The sequence below is a fragment of the Eucyclogobius newberryi genome, unplaced genomic scaffold (genome assembly GCF_026437365.1).
Source record: "Eucyclogobius newberryi isolate DKJ021-1_F unplaced genomic scaffold, fEucNew1.0.hap1 SCAF_6, whole genome shotgun sequence".
Taxonomy (NCBI): domain Eukaryota; kingdom Metazoa; phylum Chordata; class Actinopteri; order Gobiiformes; family Gobiidae; genus Eucyclogobius; species Eucyclogobius newberryi.
Genome location: NW_027316278.1, coordinates 34,018,587 through 34,040,897, shown reverse-complemented (window position 1 = coordinate 34,040,897; position 22,311 = coordinate 34,018,587). Strand labels below are relative to the sequence as shown.

The following is a 22,311-nucleotide window of genomic DNA, read 5'->3' as shown; positions in this document are numbered from 1 at the left end:
TACACAAATGAAAGTTTAAATCATGTAAAGTTGTCTAATTAAACATTTAATGTGTAAAATTGCACATAGGCCTATTTGGGAATTTATCTATCGCATTGTTTTATTAGAGGAGATTTGCAAGATTTAATTTAGTATTTGGATGATGATGATGATCATAAATATTAATTAAATAGCACCTTGTTGCATAGCTGCACTATGTGACTATGTGTTAGGATTCTCCATGGTGATGTTCTTGCTGCAGTTTACCCGTCATATATTTATTCAATTACATGTGTTTTTTTACTGCACTATAAGTGACAGTGACGAGCCTCTGCCACAGCCTCTGCCACAGCCTCTGCCACAGCCTCTGCCACAGCCTCTGACACAGCCTCTGCCACAGCCTCTGCCACAGCCTCTGCCACAGCCTCTGCCACAGCCTCTGACACAGCCTCTGCCACAGCCTCTGACACAGCCTCTGACACAGCCTCTGACACAGCCTCTACCACAGCCTCTGACACAGCCTCTGACACAGCCTCTGCCACAGCCTCTGCCACAGCCTCTGCCACAGCCTCTGACACAGCCTCTGACACAGCCTCTGACACAGCCTCTGCCACAGCCTCTGCCACAGCCTCTGCCACAGCCTCTGACACAGCCTCTGACACAGCCTCTGCCACAGCCTCTGCCACAGCCTCTGACACAGCCTCTGACACAGCCTCTGACACAACCTCTGACACAGCCTCTGCCACAGCCTCTGCCACAGCCTCTGACCCCATCTCTGACACAGCCTCTGACACAGCCTCTGCCACAGCCTCTGCCACAGCCTCTGCCACAGCCTCTGACACAGCCTCTGCCACAGCCTCTGACACAGCCTCTGCCACAGCCTCTGACACAGCCTCTGACACAGCCTCTGCCACAGCCTCTGACACAGCCTCTGACACAGCCTCTGACACAGCCTCTGACACAGCCTCTGCCACAGCCTCTGCCACAGCCTCTGCCACAGCCTCTGACACAGCCTCTGCCACAGCCTCTGACACAACCTCTGACACAGCCTCTGACACAGCCTCTGCCACAGCCTCTGACACAGCCTCTGACACAGCCTCTGCCACAGCCTCTGACACAACCTCTGACACAGCCTCTGCCACAGCCTCTGACACAGCCTCTGCCACAGCCTCTGACACAGCCTCTGCCACAGCCTCTGACACAGCCTCTGCCACAGCCTCTGACACAACCTCTGACACAGCCTCTGACACAGCCTCTGCCACAGCCTCTGACACAGCCTCTGACACAGCCTCTGCCACAGCCTCTGACCCCATCTCTGACACAGCCTCTGCCACAGCCTCTGCCACAGCCTCTGCCACAGCCTCTGCCACAGCCTCTGCCACAGCCTCTGACACAGCCTCTGCCACAGCCTCTGACACAACCTCTGACACAGCCTCTGACACAGCCTCTGCCACAGCCTCTGCCACAGCCTCTGACACAGCCTCTGACACAGCCTCTGCCACAGCCTCTGACCCCATCTCTGACACAGCCTCTGCCACAGCCTCTGCCACAGCCTCTGCCACAGCCTCTGCCACAGCCTCTGCCACAGCCTCTGCCACAGCCTCTGACACAGCCTCTGACACAGCCTCTGCCACAGCCTCTGACACAGCCTCTGACACAGCCTCTGCCACAGCCTCTGACCCCATCTCTGACACAGCCTCTGCCACAGCCTCTGCCACAGCCTCTGCCACAGCCTCTGCCACAGCCTCTGACACAGCCTCTGCCACAGCCTCTGACACAGCCTCTGCCACAGCCTCTGACACAGCCTCTGACACAGCCTCTGCCACAGCCTCTGCCACAGCCTCTGACACAGCCTCTGCCACAGCCTCTGCCACAGCCTCTGACACAGCCTCTGCCACAGCCTCTGCCACAGCCTCTGCCACAGCCTCTGCCACAGCCTCTGCCACAGCCTCTGACACAGCCTCTGCCACAGCCTCTGACACAGCCTCTGCCACAGCCTCTGACACAGCCTCTGCCACAGCCTCTGACACAGCCTCTGACTGTGCTGCACACGACTTGCTGAGGTCAGAAGTGTAAATACTGTAGGTGTCTGTGGAGGATTTGTCCACCGTCGTGAGATAGAGTTGTAGCTTCAGGCTGTCGCTCTCAGCGCTGGAACGTCTGATGCTGATTGAGCCTTAGCAACACAAATGATGGATCCACAGAAATATTATATTCAAATCTTTTGAATTGTTAATATTGTGTTATCCTCTTCTGGTCCTCCTGTCTGTGTCTGTCTGTCAGTCTCGAGTCTAAAACAATGACCTCATTTAAAACCGTCCCAAGGAAACCTGAAAAACGAATGAGAAAGGAAATAGTAACGGATCGATGCTCAATATACTGACAATAATTAAATGTCTTAAACGATCAGGGCTGAAGGGAACATTCACTTTGAGAGAGAGAGAGGACTGAAATATGAACCGATAAACGAATACAAGAACGTGTTTGTAGACGTCTAACATAATAAGACTAGAAATGTCTTTGTATATCGAAGACTTCAACACTGCAGTCTTTGCTAATTGCTAATTGCTAATTTCGTTTTGATTGCGCTACATCTTGCAGCCTTAGTTTTGGGCGATGTAACAATAGCAACATGTTGTTATTATCTGTTTAGTAAGTTTAAACTGTATTAGACTGCAGGGGGGAACCTGGAGGAAACCCACCCAGACACAGGCAGAACATGCAAACTCTGCACAGAAAAGCCTCACTCCACTCGAAAATTGAGTTCTTCAGATGTTTTTTTTGTCATTGTTCCAAGGCGTGGATGAAGAAGCTGCGTCTGGAAACAAATCCGTTTTGAGGATGAAACGTGAATTAATGAGGTGCAAAAATAACAAACACTAATTAAAAATGTATTGAGAGCCGAGCAGAGACGGCTCACACAAACACCAATACAAACGGTTGGATTGATTCATTGTTGGTAATATCGTTTTTTTAACGTTTTGCCGATATTTGGCGCAGATTACCAGAACAGACACTCAAGTCTAATTACTCCCTGAAACAAACGTATCATATAGAGCTGTATCCATATGGAATAATCTACCTCCGTAAAACAGAGACAATTTTTTATATATATTATTTTATTGTAAAATGGGAAAAAATATATATTCTGACTTAATTTGAAACTGGATAAATTTGACAGACTTTGGACCAAATGGGATGTTTTCTTTGTGTTTTGGGGGCCATGATTTTCTTTTCTTTTTCATTATTATCTGATGGATGTCCACGCTTTTTTATTTGTCTGCTGTTCTCTCGCTGTTTATTTTTTCTGTGTCCGTGAAGTACTGGGACCGATAAAATTACATTCTTTGGGTTTCTTAGTTTCAAATATCTGCGTCAACGAGCGAATGGCACAAAGCGTACGTTTGATCGTCGCTGTTCATGTTCAAATAAAGTTTACTGCATCGTCTCACCTGTAAACAGAAGAGATGGAGAAGCAGCGGGTGAAGAGTTGCTCCTGTATCAGACTGAAAATACTGTCTTTGCTTTGTGTCTGAAGTCTGCGTGTTGTGCTTCATAATGAATCCACATCGCCGCTGTAAATATGGTGTGGTTCAAATCTGGGTAAAGATGTGGCCGGAGTTCCAGGCAAAATGAAAATATGATCGAATCTTTGCTATAATTCTCCTCTGCCAAGTAAACATGCATTAAAAGGGTAAATGTGTCAAAAGTGTGTGCGGTGTGTGGAGAAAACAAACCTTAACCACATGAAGGGTGGTCAGGATTATTGGGTTAATCCATACTCGTTATTAATCAGGCCACAATGTAATAGTAAGAATAAAAAAATAATAATAATCGTGAAGCAAAATTACGTATTTTTAGTTCAATTTGGCTGTTTTTGTCATATTGAACTTTATTTTGTCTTACAAAAAGTTCAGTTTGGTAATCCTGAATAATCGTTAAATTGTAATATTATTTTACTATAACCCAAATAAAAAAAAAAAAAAATTGAAATATGATTTTGGCCATTAATCTATTGTCTAAAAAAAATTTAGGCACAGAAAAAAAAAACTGTTCAGGAAGTAATGGTATGAGAAAAATATATGCGCTGTTTACTTTTACTACAGTCATATTATTTTGACATAAAAGTACTTGTGAACCTATGAAGTCTGCATAGTACAAAGTTGTTTTTTTTAAATTGCCGGAAAAGCTCCTTCAAAACACACTCTTTTTTCCCCCCATTCCCTTTGTGCCGTTGGCCCATGTTTGTATTTCCTCCAAACTTGTGAATGATAAAGCTCGGCCTCTTTATCCAAATCTGTGAAGCCGAGTGCTCCAATTCTGTTCTGGTCTGAGCTCCGAATGGAATGTCGGCACTTCCAGCTCAAACCAAACCGTGCTTTTCAAAGCCGTCGCGATGATGAGAGCCTGGCCACAGTTTGGAGCACCAGCACCATAAGTCGGGCCCGAATTTGTCACAGCTATTTGGGAAAAGTAGCAAGAGAAGGCAAACTGAAATGGAGTGCCAGTTATAAATGGATATTCAGGACACCTTCACAAACCGCTCTGGAAACCCATTTCTTAAAAAAAATAATAACACTTTTGAATGTTCTATTTGTCTTTGTTTGTCTCCTCGTGTGATGTGTCTTTAAGTGTATTATGTAAGAGCAAACGATCACATAGATAAACCCAAACAAAGCCACAAAATATCTGCACAGAAATCTGTCACACACTTTGGGAATCGTTATGACAAATGTTCTTGGTCTGGTGTGTTCGTCTCCATGGAAATGCTAGCGCTTTGCCTGGAATTAGCGGTTAGCGATGCAGTCGGCATCTGAGGGAACTCATACACGGACTTATGTGGGAGAAACAATCCATTTAAAAGGCAAATATTTTGCTTTTCTGAGCTTTTAATCCTGTGCTAACGTTGTTCCCTGATCAAAAACCCACCTGGAGCAGCATTTAGCTTCATTCACGCAAGTTTCAGGAATCCTGGTTAGAAAGTCCTCTCCCTCTGAACGTCAAAAACAGCTCCTGATGTTTACTTGTCAACTGGCATGGCTCTGGCGTGGCTCTGATGTGGCTCTGGCGTGGCTCTGATGTGGCTCTGACGTGGCTCTGATGTGGCTCTGACGTGGCTCTGGCGTGGCTCTGGCGTGAATCTGGCGTGGCTCTGACGTGGCTCTGGCGTGGCTCTGACGTGGCTCTGACGTGGCTCTGGCGTGGCTCTGGCGTGAATCTGGCGTGGCTCTGGCGTGGCTCTGGCGTGGCTCTGGCGTGGCTCTGACGTGGCTCTGGCGTGGCTCTGGCGTGGCTCTGACGTGGCTCTGGCGTGGCTCTGGCGTGGCTCTGGCGTGAATCTGGCGTGGCTCTGACGTGGCTCTGACGTGGCTCTGGCGTGGCTCTGGCGTGGCTCTGACGTGGCTCTGGCGTGGCTCTGGCGTGGCTCTGGCGTGGCTCTGACGTGGCTCTGGCGTGGCTCTGGCGTGGCTCTGACGTGGCTCTGGCGTGGCTCTGGCGTGGCTCTGACGTGGCTCTGGCGTGGCTCTGGCGTGGCTCTGGCGTGAATCTGGCGTGGCTCTGACATGGCTCTGGCGTGGCTCTGGCGTGGCTCTGACGTGGCTCTGGCGTGGCTCTGACGTGGCTCTGACGTGGCTCTGGCGTGGTTCTGGCGTGGCTCTGGCGTGGCTCTGGCGTGGCTCTGATGTGGCTCTGGCGTGGCTCTGACGTGGCTCTGACGTGGCTCTGGCGTGGCTCTGGCGTGAATCTGGCGTGGCTCTGATGTGGCTCTGATGTGGCTCTGGCGTGGCTCTGACGTGGCTCTGACGTGGCTCTGACGTGGCTCTGGCGTGGCTCTGGCGTTAATCTGGCGTGGCTCTGGCGTGGCTCTGGCGTGGCTCTGGCGTGGCTCTGACGTGGCTCTGGCGTGGCTCTGGCGTGGCTCTGGCGTGAATCTGGCGTGGCTCTGACGTGGCTCTGGCGTGGCTCTGGCGTGGCTCTGGCGTGAATCTGGCGTGGCTCTGACGTGGCTCTGACGTGGCTCTGGCGTGGCTCTGGCGTGGCTCTGACGTGGCTCTGGCGTGGCTCTGGCGTGGCTCTGACGTGGCTCTGGCGTGGCTCTGGCGTGGCTCTGACGTGGCTCTGGCGTGGCTCTGGCGTGGCTCTGGCGTGAATCTGGCGTGGCTCTGACATGGCTCTGGCGTGGCTCTGACGTGGCTCTGGCGTGGCTCTGACGTGGCTCTGACGTGGCTCTGGCGTGGCTCTTGCGTGGCTCTGGCGTGGCTCTGGCGTGGCTCTGGCGTGGCTCTGGCGTGGTTCTGGCGTGGCTCTGGCGTGGCTCTGGCGTGGCTCTGATGTGGCTCTGGCGTGGCTCTGACGTGGCTCTGACGTGGCTCTGGCGTGGCTCTGGCGTGAATCTGGCGTGGCTCTGGCGTGGCTCTGGCGTGGCTCTGGCGTGGTTCTGGCGTGGCTCTGGCGTGGCTCTGGCGTGGCTCTGATGTGGCTCTGGCGTGGCTCTGACGTGGCTCTGACGTGGCTCTGGCGTGGCTCTGGCGTGAATCTGGCGTGGCTCTGATGTGGCTCTGATGTGGCTCTGGCGTGGCTCTGGCTTGGCTCTGGCGTGGCTCTGACGTGGCTCTGACGTGGCTCTGACGTGGCTCTGGCGTGGCTCTGGCGTTAATCTGGCGTGGCTCTGGCGTGGCTCTGGCGTGGCTCTGACGTGGCTCTGGCGTGGCTCTGGCGTGGCTCTGGCGTGGCTCTGGCGTGGCTCTGGCGTGAATCTGGCGTGGCTCTGACGTGGCTCTGACGTGGCTCTGGCGTGGCTCTGGCGTGGCTCTGACGTGGCTCTGGCGTGGCTCTGGCGTGGCTCTGGCGTGGCTCTGACGTGGCTCTGGCGTGGCTCTGGCGTGGCTCTGACGTGGCTCTGGCGTGGCTCTGGCGTGGCTCTGACGTGGCTCTGGCGTGGCTCTGGCGTGGCTCTGGCGTGAATCTGGCGTGGCTCTGACATGGCTCTGGCGTGGCTCTGGCGTGGCTCTGACGTGGCTCTGGCGTGGCTCTGACGTGGCTCTGGCGTGGCTCTGGCGTGGCTCTGGCGTGGTTCTGGCGTGGCTCTGGCGTGGCTCTGGCGTGGCTCTGATGTGGCTCTGGCGTGGCTCTGACGTGGCTCTGACGTGGCTCTGGCGTGGCTCTGGCGTGAATCTGGCGTGGCTCTGATGTGGCTCTGATGTGGCTCTGGCGTGGCTCTGACGTGGCTCTGACGTGGCTCTGGCGTGGCTCTGGCGTGGCTCTGGCGTGGCTCTGGCGTGGCTCTGGCGTGGCTCTGGCGTGGCTCTGACGTGGCTCTGGCGTGGCTCTGGCGTGGCTCTGGCGTGAATCTGGCGTGGCTCTGACGTGGCTCTGGCGTGGCTCTGGCGTGGCTCTGGCGTGAATCTGGCGTGGCTCTGACGTGGCTCTGACGTGGCTCTGGCGTGGCTCTGGCGTGGCTCTGACGTGGCTCTGGCGTGGCTCTGGCGTGGCTCTGACGTGGCTCTGGCGTGGCTCTGACGTGGCTCTGACGTGGCTCTGGCGTGGCTCTTGCGTGGCTCTGGCGTGGCTCTGGCGTGGCTCTGGCGTGGTTCTGGCGTGGCTCTGGCGTGGCTCTGACGTGGCTCTGACGTGGCTCTGGCGTGGCTCTGGCGTGGTTCTGGCGTGGCTCTGGCGTGGCTCTGGCGTGGCTCTGACGTGGCTCTGACGTGGCTCTGGCGTGGCTCTGGCGTGAATCTGGCGTGGCTCTGATGTGGCTCTGATGTGGCTCTGGCGTGGCTCTGGCTTGGCTCTGGCGTGGCTCTGACGTGGCTCTGACGTGGCTCTGACGTGGCTCTGGCGTGGCTCTGGCGTGAATCTGGCGTGGCTCTGACGTGGCTCTGACGTGGCTCTGGCGTGGCTCTGGCGTGAATCTGGCGTGGCTCTGATGTGGCTCTGATGTGGCTCTGGCGTGGCTCTGGCTTGGCTCTGGCGTGGCTCTGACGTGGCTCTGACGTGGCTCTGACGTGGCTCTGGCGTGGCTCTGGCGTGACTGATCGTTCATTAGCAGTTAGGGATGTAAAGAATATCAGGTTAATTGATAATCATAATTATTCAGGTCACAATATAGTAAGAACAAAAAAAATAAATTATCATGTGGAAAATATTATATTTTTTTGTTCAATCTGTCGTCCAAAAAGTAGACCTAAATGTAAATAACCTTTTTTTATCTGTCTGTTTTTGTCACATTAACTTCATTTTGTTTTTCAGTAAGTAAACCAGTCATAAACTTGAGGAAAAATAACATTTCAGAGAATGACAGAAAATGAAAGATTTCACTGTTGTTTGGTCACAGTCTCGATAATCGTGAATAATCGTTAAATCGTAATGCTTTTTCTCACAATAATCGTAACACTAAAATGTTATATTGTGACATCTCTATTAGCAGTACAAGCGATGAATACAGCTAAACATACACTTAATAATTAATATATAATAACATGTTTAACAAATTAGAACAAATACCTGTAAAACCACGGACTAGAATACCAAATAGCGGTGAGTTTGCAATCGATGCGTCCTCCCGAAAACGCTATAATGAATCAAAATAGCTCTTCGAAATGGAGGTAAAAAAGGCGACTGAGGAGAGGACAGAAGAATGGGCAGCAGCTGAATGAGTGCGTTGACCTTGATTGGGAATCGGAAATTGATTGAACTCCAGCTTTACCTCAGGGGACACTTTTACGCACGGCAAACTGCAAACGCTCTCACAGAACGATTGTGTCTCGTCTGACCGCTATCATGTGTGGCCGTGGTGGTGTATTGGTCAGTGCTCACGGCAACAAGGTTCCAGGTTTGATTCCCGGAGCATTTGGAGAGCTGGAAGTTAGCATTGGCGTCAACTTCTTCCATCAGGACAAAGGTTTAAAGTACCATCAGCGCTCTGAATACGGGATTTAATTTCTATTTATCTTTCTTTTTGTCTTTTTGACCATTATTACATATATGTTTGCGTTTTTACTTTTGTTTCAATGTGTTGTATTTCACTAGGACCACAACCCCAACGCTACAGTGGTAAGTGTTTATGTTCAGAGAGTGGATGCTGTTTTTGGGGCTTCTAGGGCAGTGCTTTCCAAAGTGGGCATCGGGACCCCCCCCAGGGTTGCAGTTATTTTGGGGGTTCCGGCCTGAAAACGTTGGAAACCCTTGGTCTAGAAAAGGGTGGGAGGGGTGTGTGTGACCTGGAGGCTTGAATAGTGCAGACACCAGAGGGGGCATGGATGTGGTGTGGTCCCGCTCCCAAACTTAAGATTATTAAATGAGTTTTGGATTGGCCTGAGCACTCGGCCGGTTGTCACTCTGATCAGATGTAAATGTCTGAATAAATGGCTTTATTTGTGGCCAAATTGTTATTATTTGAGTTGCTCGGTTCAGGATTGTAACATACGGTTACTTAGATTTAGAACAATAGCTACTTTTTTGATAGTACAAACTCCTTTTGTTCAGATTGTTTTCGATGATCTCAAACAAACTCATTATTTTGGACAAACTTTATTGTACATGCACCATATTTACGTAATACATTCTTCATACAACTGTTTGCAAAGACACTGCCCCAGACATTTCAAAAACCTTTAAAAATGTGTTTCACTACAGTTACCAGTTAGATAACAGTCAAGTTTCTAGATTTGTATCACATTCCCTTGTCCTAAGTCGCTTATGTAAAACTGGAACACACAAATTAAATGAAGATAAGTTTGTTATCTTAAGTTCAGGAGCAGGACCACGCCCCTTTCACGCCCCTTCCGGCGGTTACACTATTTAAACATCCATATCACACACATTGGCGTTGCCCCTCCTCGTGCCCCTCCCTCCCACCCTCTTCTAATTGCTCTAATTTATCTCAAGCCCCCATTGCCAGAAGCCCCAAAACGGCACACATTTCTGTCCATCGTGTTTTTCATGTTCATGTCAGTGAACACTTTGCGTCTTTGGTTGGGTCGTGTTCCTCCTACAGTTTGTTCTGACTCCTCCTCCTCTGAACACCACTTCCATCAGTTTGTGCAAAGATCCCGTTTGACCTGTCAGTTACTGTGCAGTTTTCTCAGGTGAACTGACCACCAGCTCTGGACAAACCAGACCGCTTAAGTTTGGCAGAAAATCGATCATCTTGTATTTGAGACGCTGGATCCAACTGTAGCACCCGTTAAAAGAGCCCGGTTCATGTAGACAGGGATGTTTGTGCACGAGGGCTGCTGCAGCGTGACTGTAGTGGGCACTGGAAGGATGCGCCGTGAACTCAACAATGGTCAGTGCTAATTGAGCGAGGATGTCAGGTAATATGGTCAGCAGGACATCGGAGCTCAGGCATGTCCCAGACGAGCTGTAGTTTTCATTTCCTGCCAGAAGAACTTCTTCTGTAGAGGATGAAAAATAAGGGATGGGGAAGTCTTTTGGCCAAGGCTTGGAGCGCTGATTTTCAGGTGACAAAGATGGAGAAACTGGTAATGTGTCATTAGAGGACACAGAGGATGCATCTTCAAAATGTTGAGAACAAGGAAGTGACGAAAACTCGCTGATGCTTGAGGAGGAGCAGTCCGAGTCTGATTCTGCCATCATCTGAAACAAAACACATTAGTTAAAGATTTTTTTAAAAAAAATCCAGGAAACTGGATTAACTGTAATGAGATGATATGGTAGGTTTACATCTGTTTACTGTGTGGTTCCTCATTACGCAATTAGAAAAAAAACACATCTTCTGTTTAGTGCCTCAACACTCGAATGCCTAAAAAGTGCAGTCGCTGCACATGGCAAACACAGAAACATTTGTGACTGACAATAGAACGACTGTCACATTTGACATAAGAATAATCAATTCTGTTACAGAAAGTATTGTAATAAATGGGTCTAGTCACTAATTTAAAAGTGATGAGCAAAACGACTGCATCTGACTTTTCCACAAGAAAAGTCAGTCACATGAACGTCTTTCAAGCAGACAAACTTGACAATGATTCCAACACAAGACTAAAGTCTGGGAGGATATAAACAGCAGATACCAACCTGAGCTGGGCTTTTGCAGACAGTTCTTCCTGTCCTCTGTGGGACAGGCCGGACCTGGGATGGCACAGGGTTACTTCTGGGACTTGCCCAGACGTGTTGGTGGGAGGAGCTAGGCCCAGACGTATTGGTGGGAGGAGCCAGGCCCAGACATACTGGTGGGAGGAGCATGTTTAAAGGCTGATAATAACACAAATACTGCACAATATTTATCCTTTAATAAAAGTCAGCGGACTCACTCTTAACCGGATTCCTGCCCCGGATGGAAATATCAGACTTAAAGACTTAATTATAATGTGACATGACACACATGATCACTACAGAACATGATCCCCCCCAGGCCCTGCCTGTCTCAGAGGGCTCAGGACTCTTACCCACAACTTCCTCACTGAGAGGCAGAATAACCACCAACAAGATCAATCTTGTCAGGATAAATTAACACTTTTACTCTTGTTATAATTGAGTGTGTTAATAAAATGCAACAGCAGGTTTTATTTAGCTTAATCTGGCGATTGGCATAATTTCACCTGCTCAGACAAAAACGCTCCGCGGCCCCCGCTGGCTGCTGTACAGCCCGAGTCTTTTAAATCTTAGCCCACTCAATATATGGATTGGCATTACAGTTAAGTGCTTTGTGAATAAGGCTTTGGAGGCTCGGATCACACTGAATTTAACACAAAGTCAACTTGAATATTTATGCTCTCTGACTTTGAGAAGCACAGATCCTTTTCCAGACGGATTCAGAACACGTCTATATCTTACACAGTAACTTTATATTTTACACTATAATGTTGTTTTTTCCGGGATTTTAATCACAGCTATTTGCTACAAACTTAGATTGTATTTTACATGTACATCATGTACATGTCGTGATTTATGCTCTGCTGTGGACTCCCAAGTACATTTTAGACTGCAAACTTTTTGTAATGTTTGTCTTAAGTTTTGTAAGAAGGAGTTTTACTGTGCGCTGCAGTGTGTGTGAATGTGATTGCAATATGTTTTAGATGATCAAATTTGAGGTGTTTTGAGGTATATTTTTATAGAAGTTTCAGCCCGTCTACTGATGAGTTTCATTTACATATGAACACTTGTAATTCACAACTAAGCCACCAGAGAGCGTTCAAGTATCCCCACACAACTCTGAGCTGTGTGGGTGAAACGTTTTCTGTACTCCAGTAATAATGGATTCATTTGATCAAACTTGAGAAAAGCTGGAAGACGTGGCAGTGTTTATGGATATTCTGAATATTGATCCAGGGCTCAGATTAAGGATTTTCTCTTCTACAGCAGTGATGCTAAAACAAAACACAAAAACACAAAAATAACAATCAGTTTTTTTCCATTGACGCAACAGGATTATTTATTTTAAATGTATGTGTAAATGTTCTATTTAAAAAAAAAACCTTAACAAATTAACTTTAAACACTTACAATTATTCTAAATAAAAACAGAAAACTTGCAAATGAAATTAGTTGTTGAAAAAAATTAATACCAAGTCAGAAGACCTTATTTACAACTTGAGGGTGACTATTTGCTGGAGTCTCATTTACATATTAACTGTCTTTACACTCCCAAGTTACATATCACCACCAGAGTCGTCATGATGATGAGCTGTTGGTATCAGAATGACTTCTCTTACGGCTTTGGATTTTTCCAGACGCAACACGTCTTGGATTTGTCCTGGACATGAGTGAGTTTGACCCCTTTGAATTCGACATCCTCGGGGTTCTCAGAAACCTGTTCTAGTCTGAAAACACGAAGGCGATGAGCTGCTTTGATGAGCGTCGCGTCTCGCTATTCTCACATAGTTATGTGTTACACATAGTTATTGTCGTGAGATTAGCGAGATGCGGCGCTCGTCAAAGCCCCTCGTCTCCTCCGCTCTTCCAGTGGCTCCTCCCACTCAGCAGCGGGACCTCGTAAAGTCAACACAGCATCCTACATTGTGTCATGCCGTTGTTAACGATCGATTGACGAGTGATCAATGCTTTTTGGGCGCATAGTTACACAATTGAACACAATTTTTTTGTATTGCAAAAGCACTTTTTTCTGACAAATGCGTTGCATTTGAGAGATATTGCGTCGCATTTTGCGATGCGATACCGCTTATTCTGAACCCTGTTACCATAACAGTAATATTTATTTATTTTTAACTTTGATTTCATCTTAGTGAAGAAAACTATCAATCTTTACCCTTACAAGCTAAAGTAAACGGCTAACGCTAGTGACTACACCAGGACGCTTTTAGTGCTTTATTCATAATCTCTACTATTGACCGTTTTGGGCTCCAAGTAACACTTAAGACATTTTTTAAAACATGCAATCCGTAAAGTCATTAATTAGCACTATGACTGCCTCAAAGACAAACATGGTAAGTGCGTTTGGAAGCGAATAACTTTGTCCCTGAGCTCATTAGAATTGAATAAAACCAGCTAAAACATTGTGAGTGCACAAGGATCCTTGGTCAAAAATAGGATATATTATTAAAGGTGGAATGGACGATTTTTTCAGCAAATTTTGTATCATATTTCCTCGTGGCGTGGATAAATAATTTGTCCTGCCACGTATCAATCATAAAACGCACCTATCGCTCACCTGCAGCCGCGTCAGGCTCGTCCCCACGTTTCCGCGTGCCTAAGCGCATGGATCTATCATAATATAGTTCCCTCAGTGTACGGGGCAAAATGAAGACGGAGAAAGACAGTTCGAGCTGACGCAGAAGTGGACAGAAATCTACGGGAGACGAGCGATGCGATGCGCTCCGTTGCGCTAATAAACAAACGCACGTGTGTGTTGTATCAGTCCACACGGGGGAGTCCACACTTCCGCCTGCGTTCTCAAATCGCCGAAAAATCGTCCATACCGCCTTTAATATATATGTATATTTCCTAATACAAATGTTTGAGTTGCAGTGTTTTAAAGTGACAGCACATGTCCACCGGGAGAGCAGAGAGGCGTGTCCTGTGGTAATCCTGTCTTCATGAGGCACAGTCGACCTGAGTGTTTGCTCTAATGGTCTGTCCTGTGGCTAGAGTGCAGGTGGATTACATTACACAAGGCATCAGGCTGAGCTGCTAATGTTTTCACTCATCAGATCACCCAGCGCACTCGGGTCAAGCTCAGGGTCAAACGCAGCCAACTCAGTGCCATAAATGCACTGCTATGTTTGCAATTTAACAGTTAATGTCCAGTGTTTTGTGTCACATGAAGTTTCTTGAAGCCTTTTGACATCGCGGTTTGTCTTCACATTTACGGTCTCCCGAGTCCCATGCTTATTAAATGGGTCGTTCTGTGTGTCAGTCAAATGCAAATCAGTATTTAGACGTGCATATTTTGTAAAGGCAGAGCTGCACTATCGCTGCACAATGGCTGCACAGTGACCTGCATGTATAGAGTTGTACGACGGAAACTGAGTTACTAAGTGCTGAACTAACTATAATTTACTCCCATAAGAGGGGTTCTCTTTTTTCCCTTAACTCCTCTCTCTTCTCCTGCTTAGACTTTTCACTGTCTTCCAAAAAGTGGTTTGAGGGATGCACGGCGCTCTGTGGTCCTGAATATGTGTGGCATGTAAATGGAAGAATCAGAGGTTTAAGGTTCAGTCCTCTGGCAAAGCGTGTACAGCAATGTTTTGAAGTCCTGGGGCGACATCAGCCCTGGCCGTTCAGATGCTAATCAGGTACTCCGGGATGATGTAGTTGCAGCCAGCTAACAAAAGGATTTCTATGGCTCATTACAGGTTTGTTAGAGTAAACAAAGAAGATTAGTCTCAGGTGAAACTGTAAACAGGGCAGGCTATTATCAGGCGGTCCGGCTCGGTGGGCGGGGCTTACCCAGAGTAGGATAAATACTTCTCAGACTAGATCCACAGATTGAAAATGACTCTTGAACGAGAGTCAAAATGTCTTGTTTTTCAAATAAACATGGGCTCGATGATACAAGTGAATCTTTGAATGGAAAACTGCTGGCCGAATGATGGGGGATTACAATAAACAATATTCTCGACATTCACGGTATTATCTAAAATGTGATATATTGTCCACGGCTGATTACATTCTCTCTGTCCCAAAGAAAACCCCTTTGCTTTGACGGACATGTTTCCGCCTCGGGGTTGAACGGGGCGCTCTCGGGTGCATCATTCACTAACAAGACATTCTGTTGGAAGTACCAGAGCCACTGCAGAGACCAGTCAAGGCCGCCCCGACCGAGAGGCTCTGCTGTGGGGTAACGGGGTCCTAACGCTGTGAGGGCTGCACTCAAGCACTGGTGGTGAGGCGTGCACGAGGAGAAACTATTTTGAGTCTGTGAGTAAAAGTACAGATACAGGGAAAAAACAACAACAACGCTCAAGTAAAAGTAAATTTTCTTGAACTCAAAACCTTTAGGCAGAGTGTCACCATAAAAGTACTAAAAATAAACCCTCTTTTACTTTTGAGTCCAGTTCTAAAATACAGTGGATTTGAAAGTACACGATCCTGCGATTAAATGTAGTGAAGTAAAATGCTAAAGTATCCACTGTATCCACACATTTCTCAAAAGTACCAGGAACAACCCTTTTCCCAAGTAAAGTATTTTTGCTTTTGTACTTTGTTACTTGCCACCACTGAGTAAATAATAGATATGAGCGATAATGATGAAAATTGCTGATATGCAGATGATGATTGAGGTTCTAAAAGTGAATGGAACATAAACATGTAGAAATGTGACTTTAAACCCTGTAAATCTGCTTATTTTGCATTTTTAATACATTTTAAAATTTATATTTTTATATTGGTTTTGATATGAAGGGATTTGAGCCAATCCACACATGTTTGTTTGCTGCTATTGACTATTTGATCAGAATTATGAACTATTTTGCTGATTAAGATGTACAGAAGGAAGCGTTTTATCGTTGTATTGTGGATGGGAAAGTTGTCTGCACTTTTCTCTGGACTGAATGTAACAAAGGTTTGAGCTGTATTTTAAATGTTTAAATGGAAAACTGTACATTTGAAATTAGGTCTATAACTGACATACACACCATGAAAAAAATCACACACGGACAAGACCTGGAAATGGAAAAATGTGAAAGAAACTGGACTAATGGGACTTTTGTACCTTAACTTTTCTTTTCCTTGGATGCCCTATTTTTTTAACCTTTTTTTCAAATCTACCCATTTTGTTTTTTTGTTAAAATACAATAAAATACAATGAAATACAATACAATAAAATGGGTCCAATGATACAATAAAAAACTGATTTGACAAAGTTTTTCCAGTTTAAATTATTCCCGGCATTTTGCTGCAGGGTCCCGGGTTAGTTGCGTTGTTATTTTGGGGGTCCCGGCCTCAAAAGTTGGGGAGCCCCTGCTTAACTCTCATTACAACATTATTACCTCATCAAAACCTACTTGGGTTTTTTGCTTTCATCAGGCTTGTTTCATTAATCCTTTTGACAAGGTTGTTTTCCTCTGAGCCTCACAAAAACAATTGGTTTTAAATGTCCCACATCTGTGACGTCACGGGTAGAGATCCAGAGGCCTTCTTATCATTTCTGACTCAAATCACCTTCATTAGGACTAGTTTGTTTATTCCCCATGGTAATTCCCTGTGCTGCCGATAAATGGAGTGCTAACACAAATCCTGATGAGGGAACAACTGACTGAGCAAGCAAAGATTCAAGAGCAAGTTTAAAGGACTATACAATACCAAGGTGTCCTTTAATGTTTCATGCGCCACTGGAACCTCTTGAACATTTACGTTGTTGCACAGTTCTGACTGATTACAATCATGGCCCATCCACCGAGACACTCATTTTGTTAGTATTTCCCGCCACCAACTGCAACGCTGTCCAAAACCGCTCAGTAAAATCCAAATAAAACTTTGCAATTCTGGATTTGACATTGAGGCTGAGAGAGTGCCCTCTCATTGTCCAAGACATTTTACCATAATATTGCTTATCCCCGGCAGTACGTCTTCAGCACATCCATCACATTTTCATAAACACTGTATTTGCCGAAAGCCCTTCCACAAATCCTCTCTCTTTGAACTGTTTCCTTTCATTCTTTTCAGGACGGGTCAGCAGAGATAAGCACGGCTCACTTAAAGAACGCCTTTCTGTTGAACGTACTGTCTTCATGATGGATTGTGGTCTTTTACTTGTTCTTTTCTGCCCTGAGTCAGATTAAGTGAAGAAATATCACAAAGAAAATGTTTAAATACCTCAATAGAAAAGATATGACAAGTCTTAGAGGGACATTATCCAATTCTTTGTTCTCGGAAAACATCAAATCATCTTCCAGGCAACTGGTACTGGTGGTTTCTCCCATGTCCAAATTAAATACGACATATTACAATAATATAATAATACATATTATAATAATAATCATCCCAGAAATATGATTCTGAGTGATTAAACAACACAAACATGATCTGTTACAGGTTAAATATGTTATTTAAACCGCCATCCCTAACATGATAAATCAAAATGGCCCGCCATCCGTTTTGATATAGGGGGAAAATAAACCATCCAGCGCAGCAACCAATCAGAGATTACGCTCTAGTGACGTGCTACGCACTACCCGGAAAAGGCCCAAAACAAACCGCAACGATATATGTATATATAATTTTTTTCATCCTCAAGATGCAGCTCTTGGAGCAAATAAATGTATTCACTAAACTCTGCTCACCTCTGAAGTATCTGACTCTGATGTTCTATGATCCTGACTATGAGGCTGCATTGTGTCCAATGGATGAAAAAGCCAAGAGTTGATGTGTCTAAATGATTTCAGCATTATAATACTGCCTTCATCCATTAGCTAAAACTGTACCAATTTTCATTACATACAACAATTGTTAATACAATTGTGTATTATGATACAGGGCTCACTGGTAATACATTTAATTTACTATGCCTTTGTGTTTATTTATCATTTCCATGATTCCATTAAGTTTTGGGAAGCCAATATTCAATTGTCTTGATATAGTATGTTTATGGTGCATGTACCTTTGGAAATAATGAGATACGTTAAACCATCCTTGGTGGAAAATTAAAAAGTATTTCACTTCTTATCAACCAGGAAGTAAGAGCTGAAAGCAGCTATCTGATTGGCTGCACTTGGATGGTCCCCCAAGCTTTACTTCGACGTCTGAAAAAAGCTAAAGCTAAGTTCTAAACCTGTGCATGTGAATACTAAGGATTTGTGAGAGTTAGATCTATTTCACAGTTTGAAAAGCAGAGACTTTTGTTTACGTACAATTAAATCAACTAAAACTAGGCAATAAACAAAAACATTACAAATCAACAGTGAAGTGGTACATAATGAGATTTCAACGGAGAATCTGAAATCAACTTAATATTAATATCACAAAATATGAAAGGATCAAGGTGGTTTTGGCAAATCAAAACCACTTGACACATGTGACTGACCCTGGGTTAAAGACATTGACGTAACTGTTTCTGGAGATCCTGATGTTTCGATGTTACTGGACACTCTCCTGATGGTCTTTCAGTGGAACACATTATTCTAACCTGTTCTGAAACGCCTGGGATGCAGTGGATTCTCGTAGTAGATCATATTTCAGTCTTTTCTCAAATGTTAAAACCTCTGGACATGTTTAAACTGGACATGTACATCACAATTGTTTCAGAGCTGGATCAGGACTTTGATTCTATTACTAGTTACACTTTGTATTAATGTACACTTTTGTATTTTCTGCTGCCTTTAAAAATGAAGTAATCCGCTTCTTCTAAAAGTTCAGTGTATTAAATCAAAGAAACAACCTAAAATGGAGAAATTACAATTTCACAATATCACCAAATAAGCAGATTATCACAAGGACAAGATCACGATTCACTTTTTTATCGCCCAAAATATCATATAAAATAGATTTTTTTTAATGTCATGGCTGGGCAGTAACTCCCTCGCTCCCTCTTTCCGATTGATTAATGACCAGTTTTACTACGGTCATCTCTGCATATGTAGTCAACCTCCAACCTCAAATTTAATCCCTCCGGCTCTCACCATTTGTCCTCATTATACTTTATTGAATTTGCCTGTCCTGTTTGTAAAGGTAATTTGATATTTTGATTCTGCTCTGTAGCTATTACTATTAATCTTAGTCTTAATCCTTGAATATTCAGTGAAAAGGGTGGATTCATTCCCAATCACACTTTTATGTTTGTAGAGTCCCTGGTTTTATGAACAATTCTGCCACAGTAACACGAGATTGGGAGTCTAAAGCTGAGGACGCACGACACGACTTTCAACCAGATTTCCTCAATATCTTTATATCGTGATACTAAATTTGGTGATACAGTATCGATATTGGTGGCTGCTGTTTTGATATATCGCTATAAGTCATTTTGGGTATTATTTGTGACCGCTCTACAATTTTGTTGCTTCTTTAGAGAAAGGAAACTTGTTTACGCAAAAACGTGTGTAGGGAGTATTTCATTTTGAGTTTGTGCAGGTCAAGGTTTAACAAAAAAAAACTTGATTCAAATGTATTGAGTTCATTAAAAAATAGAGAGTGTCTGCAGAGCAGACACTGCCATGTTATTTTTTGCTGAAACTGTGCTGCTATTTGACCGCGGTTTAGCGCCGTTTTAGACCGCGCCAGGTTAAGGTTAGGGTTAGGGTTAAGGTTAAGGTTAGGGTTAGGGTTAGGGTTAGGCTTAGGCTTAGGGTTATGGTTAGGGTTAGGGTTAAGATTAAGGTTTGGGATAGGGTTAGGGTTAAGGTTAAGGTTAAGGTTAAGGTTAAGGTTAGGGTTAAGGTTAAGGTTTGGGATAGGGTTAAGGTTAGGGTTAGGGTTAGGGTTAGGGTTAAGGTTAAGGTTAAGGTTAAGGTTAGGGTTAAGGTTAAGGTTAAGGTTTGGGATAGGGTTAAGGTTAGGGTTAGGGTTAGCCATGAGGCTATAAGGGAAATGCTCATGAAATCATGAGCAATATATCGATTATCACATGTATCGCAAAATTGTGATATTATCGTATTGTGAGCTGTGCATTGCATAGAATCGTGAGGGACCCTGTTATTCCCAACCCTAATCGAGACACCATAAATTGTTTCCGACTGTCTAATATATTGGGCCAATGGTTTCAGGTACAAAGCGAACAACAGAGGGGACAAATCACAGCCCTGTCTCATCCCTCTTTCCAAAGTCAGTGAGTCTGTCAACTGACCGTCTATTTTCGACAGCATCAGGACTAAAACATTTTGTATTTGAAGAAAGAACAATGCACAAACAATAACAACAGAACGAGCACTACTACTTTTACACTTAAAACCAGAACTGAAACACTGTTAAACAAAACTAACCATTTCCCTCTCTGTCGTTCACCTCCTCCTCCTCTTTTTTCCTCTCGTCCACACTTTTAATGTCCATTTGAGAGAATCCAGAGTGAGTTAGCGTCACCGCGTCACAACGTTGAACCGTATTGGTTAGCCCGGGATCACATGACGCTGTTTGACCAATGAAAGGTCTGGAAACACGACAAAACATTAAAGTGCCCCCTATAGGTAGGATAACTCCATAAACTAAAATGCAGTTAAAATAAATTTATTTTGAATTATGCTAAAAATTATAAAAATTTTATCACAGAATAGCAATTTTTTTTAGGTTTATAATTTGGCTTCCTGTTTCACACTATCATACTAGGAAATTACCCAGCAAACATTGAGCAATAACTCATCTAATGTCACTTTTTTATTTATTTGACAAATAAAGATATATGAGAGCAACTTTATTTTGAAAAGTAATTTCATTTGGATAAATTGTGCACAAACTTCGACTGGTGTGATGTCACTTCCTGTCATTTTCTACAGATTTTTCAACATTTTCTCCTCAGATACCTCCTCGATTGGTGTAAAACTATAATTCATATATACAACAGATATAAATACACAAAATAAAGTCAAAATTAGAAAATCATAATAACCTGTCAAATGCCCTTTAATAAACTGCTCTGTAACTAGTGCGACTCCCTCATGACAGACAGTTAAAGGTGGATCTCTCTAAACGTCTCACACCTTCAGCACCGAGAGCGAAGGGACATTAAGACAAATTCAGTTTAAAAAGTCTTCTAAGCTTCCATCTCGCTCGTTTTTGCTCTCCGCATTTGCACTCGTCCCCGACACGCTGTATTATTCATACACAGATTTAATACTGCTCAAATTAGAAGCTCTTGACGATGAAATATTTATGTGACCTTCCCCTAAACTCACTAATGAGCCTTTCACCGGACACGTTTTACCGGGGAAAGTTCCTCCATTATTTAAAAACATGTACGCAAGTTTTGGAGAGCTGTTTTATAAGTGTGCGAACGTTGTTGTCCGACTGATAGTGAGGTTAAAGGAGTTTCAGCCCCTGCTCAGACTTCCTGCTTTAGTGTTACTGAGCAAGGCACTTCAGAATCTTTGTGTTTGTGCTGTTTGCTGTTGTCGTCAAATGCTGCATTGTCACAGTATTCTGGAGATTATTGCAATAAATCCGGGTGAGAATAATCCGGTTTCTCATCACCAGGAGACTGTCATAACCCGGTTATTGAAATCAGAATACTGTGTTTACATGGACAATCACAAAAACTGGATCATAAACGGGTTATTCATTATTTCTCCTCAACATAAACAAGGCAGACTTTGAATCCTTGTCGTTTAACACAAAAAAAGTGTCACATTTCACTTGAGATTTATGCCAATACATCAGGCCAATATTTGTCTTAAATCACAGAATATTTCATGCGTTTGGCTCGACTAAAGACAAACATATTCATTTGAACGTTTTTGTATGAAAATGGCACTGCCCATTACAAAGCTCACTTATGGGCTACGGTAAAAGAGGATTGTGGATGTCTAAATACTTATTATATTTTCATCATGCTGCGCAGAGAGTGTAATCATTTCAAATATTATAGTTTATACATTATCCCTCCATTTTCCGTCTGCTTTATCCAGTCTGAGCAGTGACACTCCAATCATTGGCAAACAAGCTAAACAACAGAAAATCAACACAAAAAATAAGTAAATGAGGCCAAAGCAGCCACATTTATACACTTTTGAAATTCATATTTAACAGGATATTATTATTCACTTGTGACTTTTGGATCAGATCAAATTAACAAGCTAAACAACAGAAAATTAACACAAAAAATAAGTAAATTAGACCAAAGAAGCCAAATTTATACACTTTTGAAATTCATATTTAACAGGAAATCATTATTCACTTTTGGTTCAGATCAAAACAACAAACTTGCAAAGGGAAAACTATTTAAAATTTGTAGATTGATGTATTTTCTACGTGTCCAATCAAACACATA

At 44.5% G+C, this 22,311-nt stretch overlaps 1 protein-coding gene across 1 annotated transcript in view; it reads left to right on the top strand.

Moving 5' to 3' along the window:
• LOC140347592 (zinc finger matrin-type protein 4-like) overlaps positions 1–22,311 on the top strand; it is a 202,434-nt gene that overhangs the window by 592 nt on the left and 179,531 nt on the right. The gene's annotated exons all lie outside the window — the stretch shown is intronic.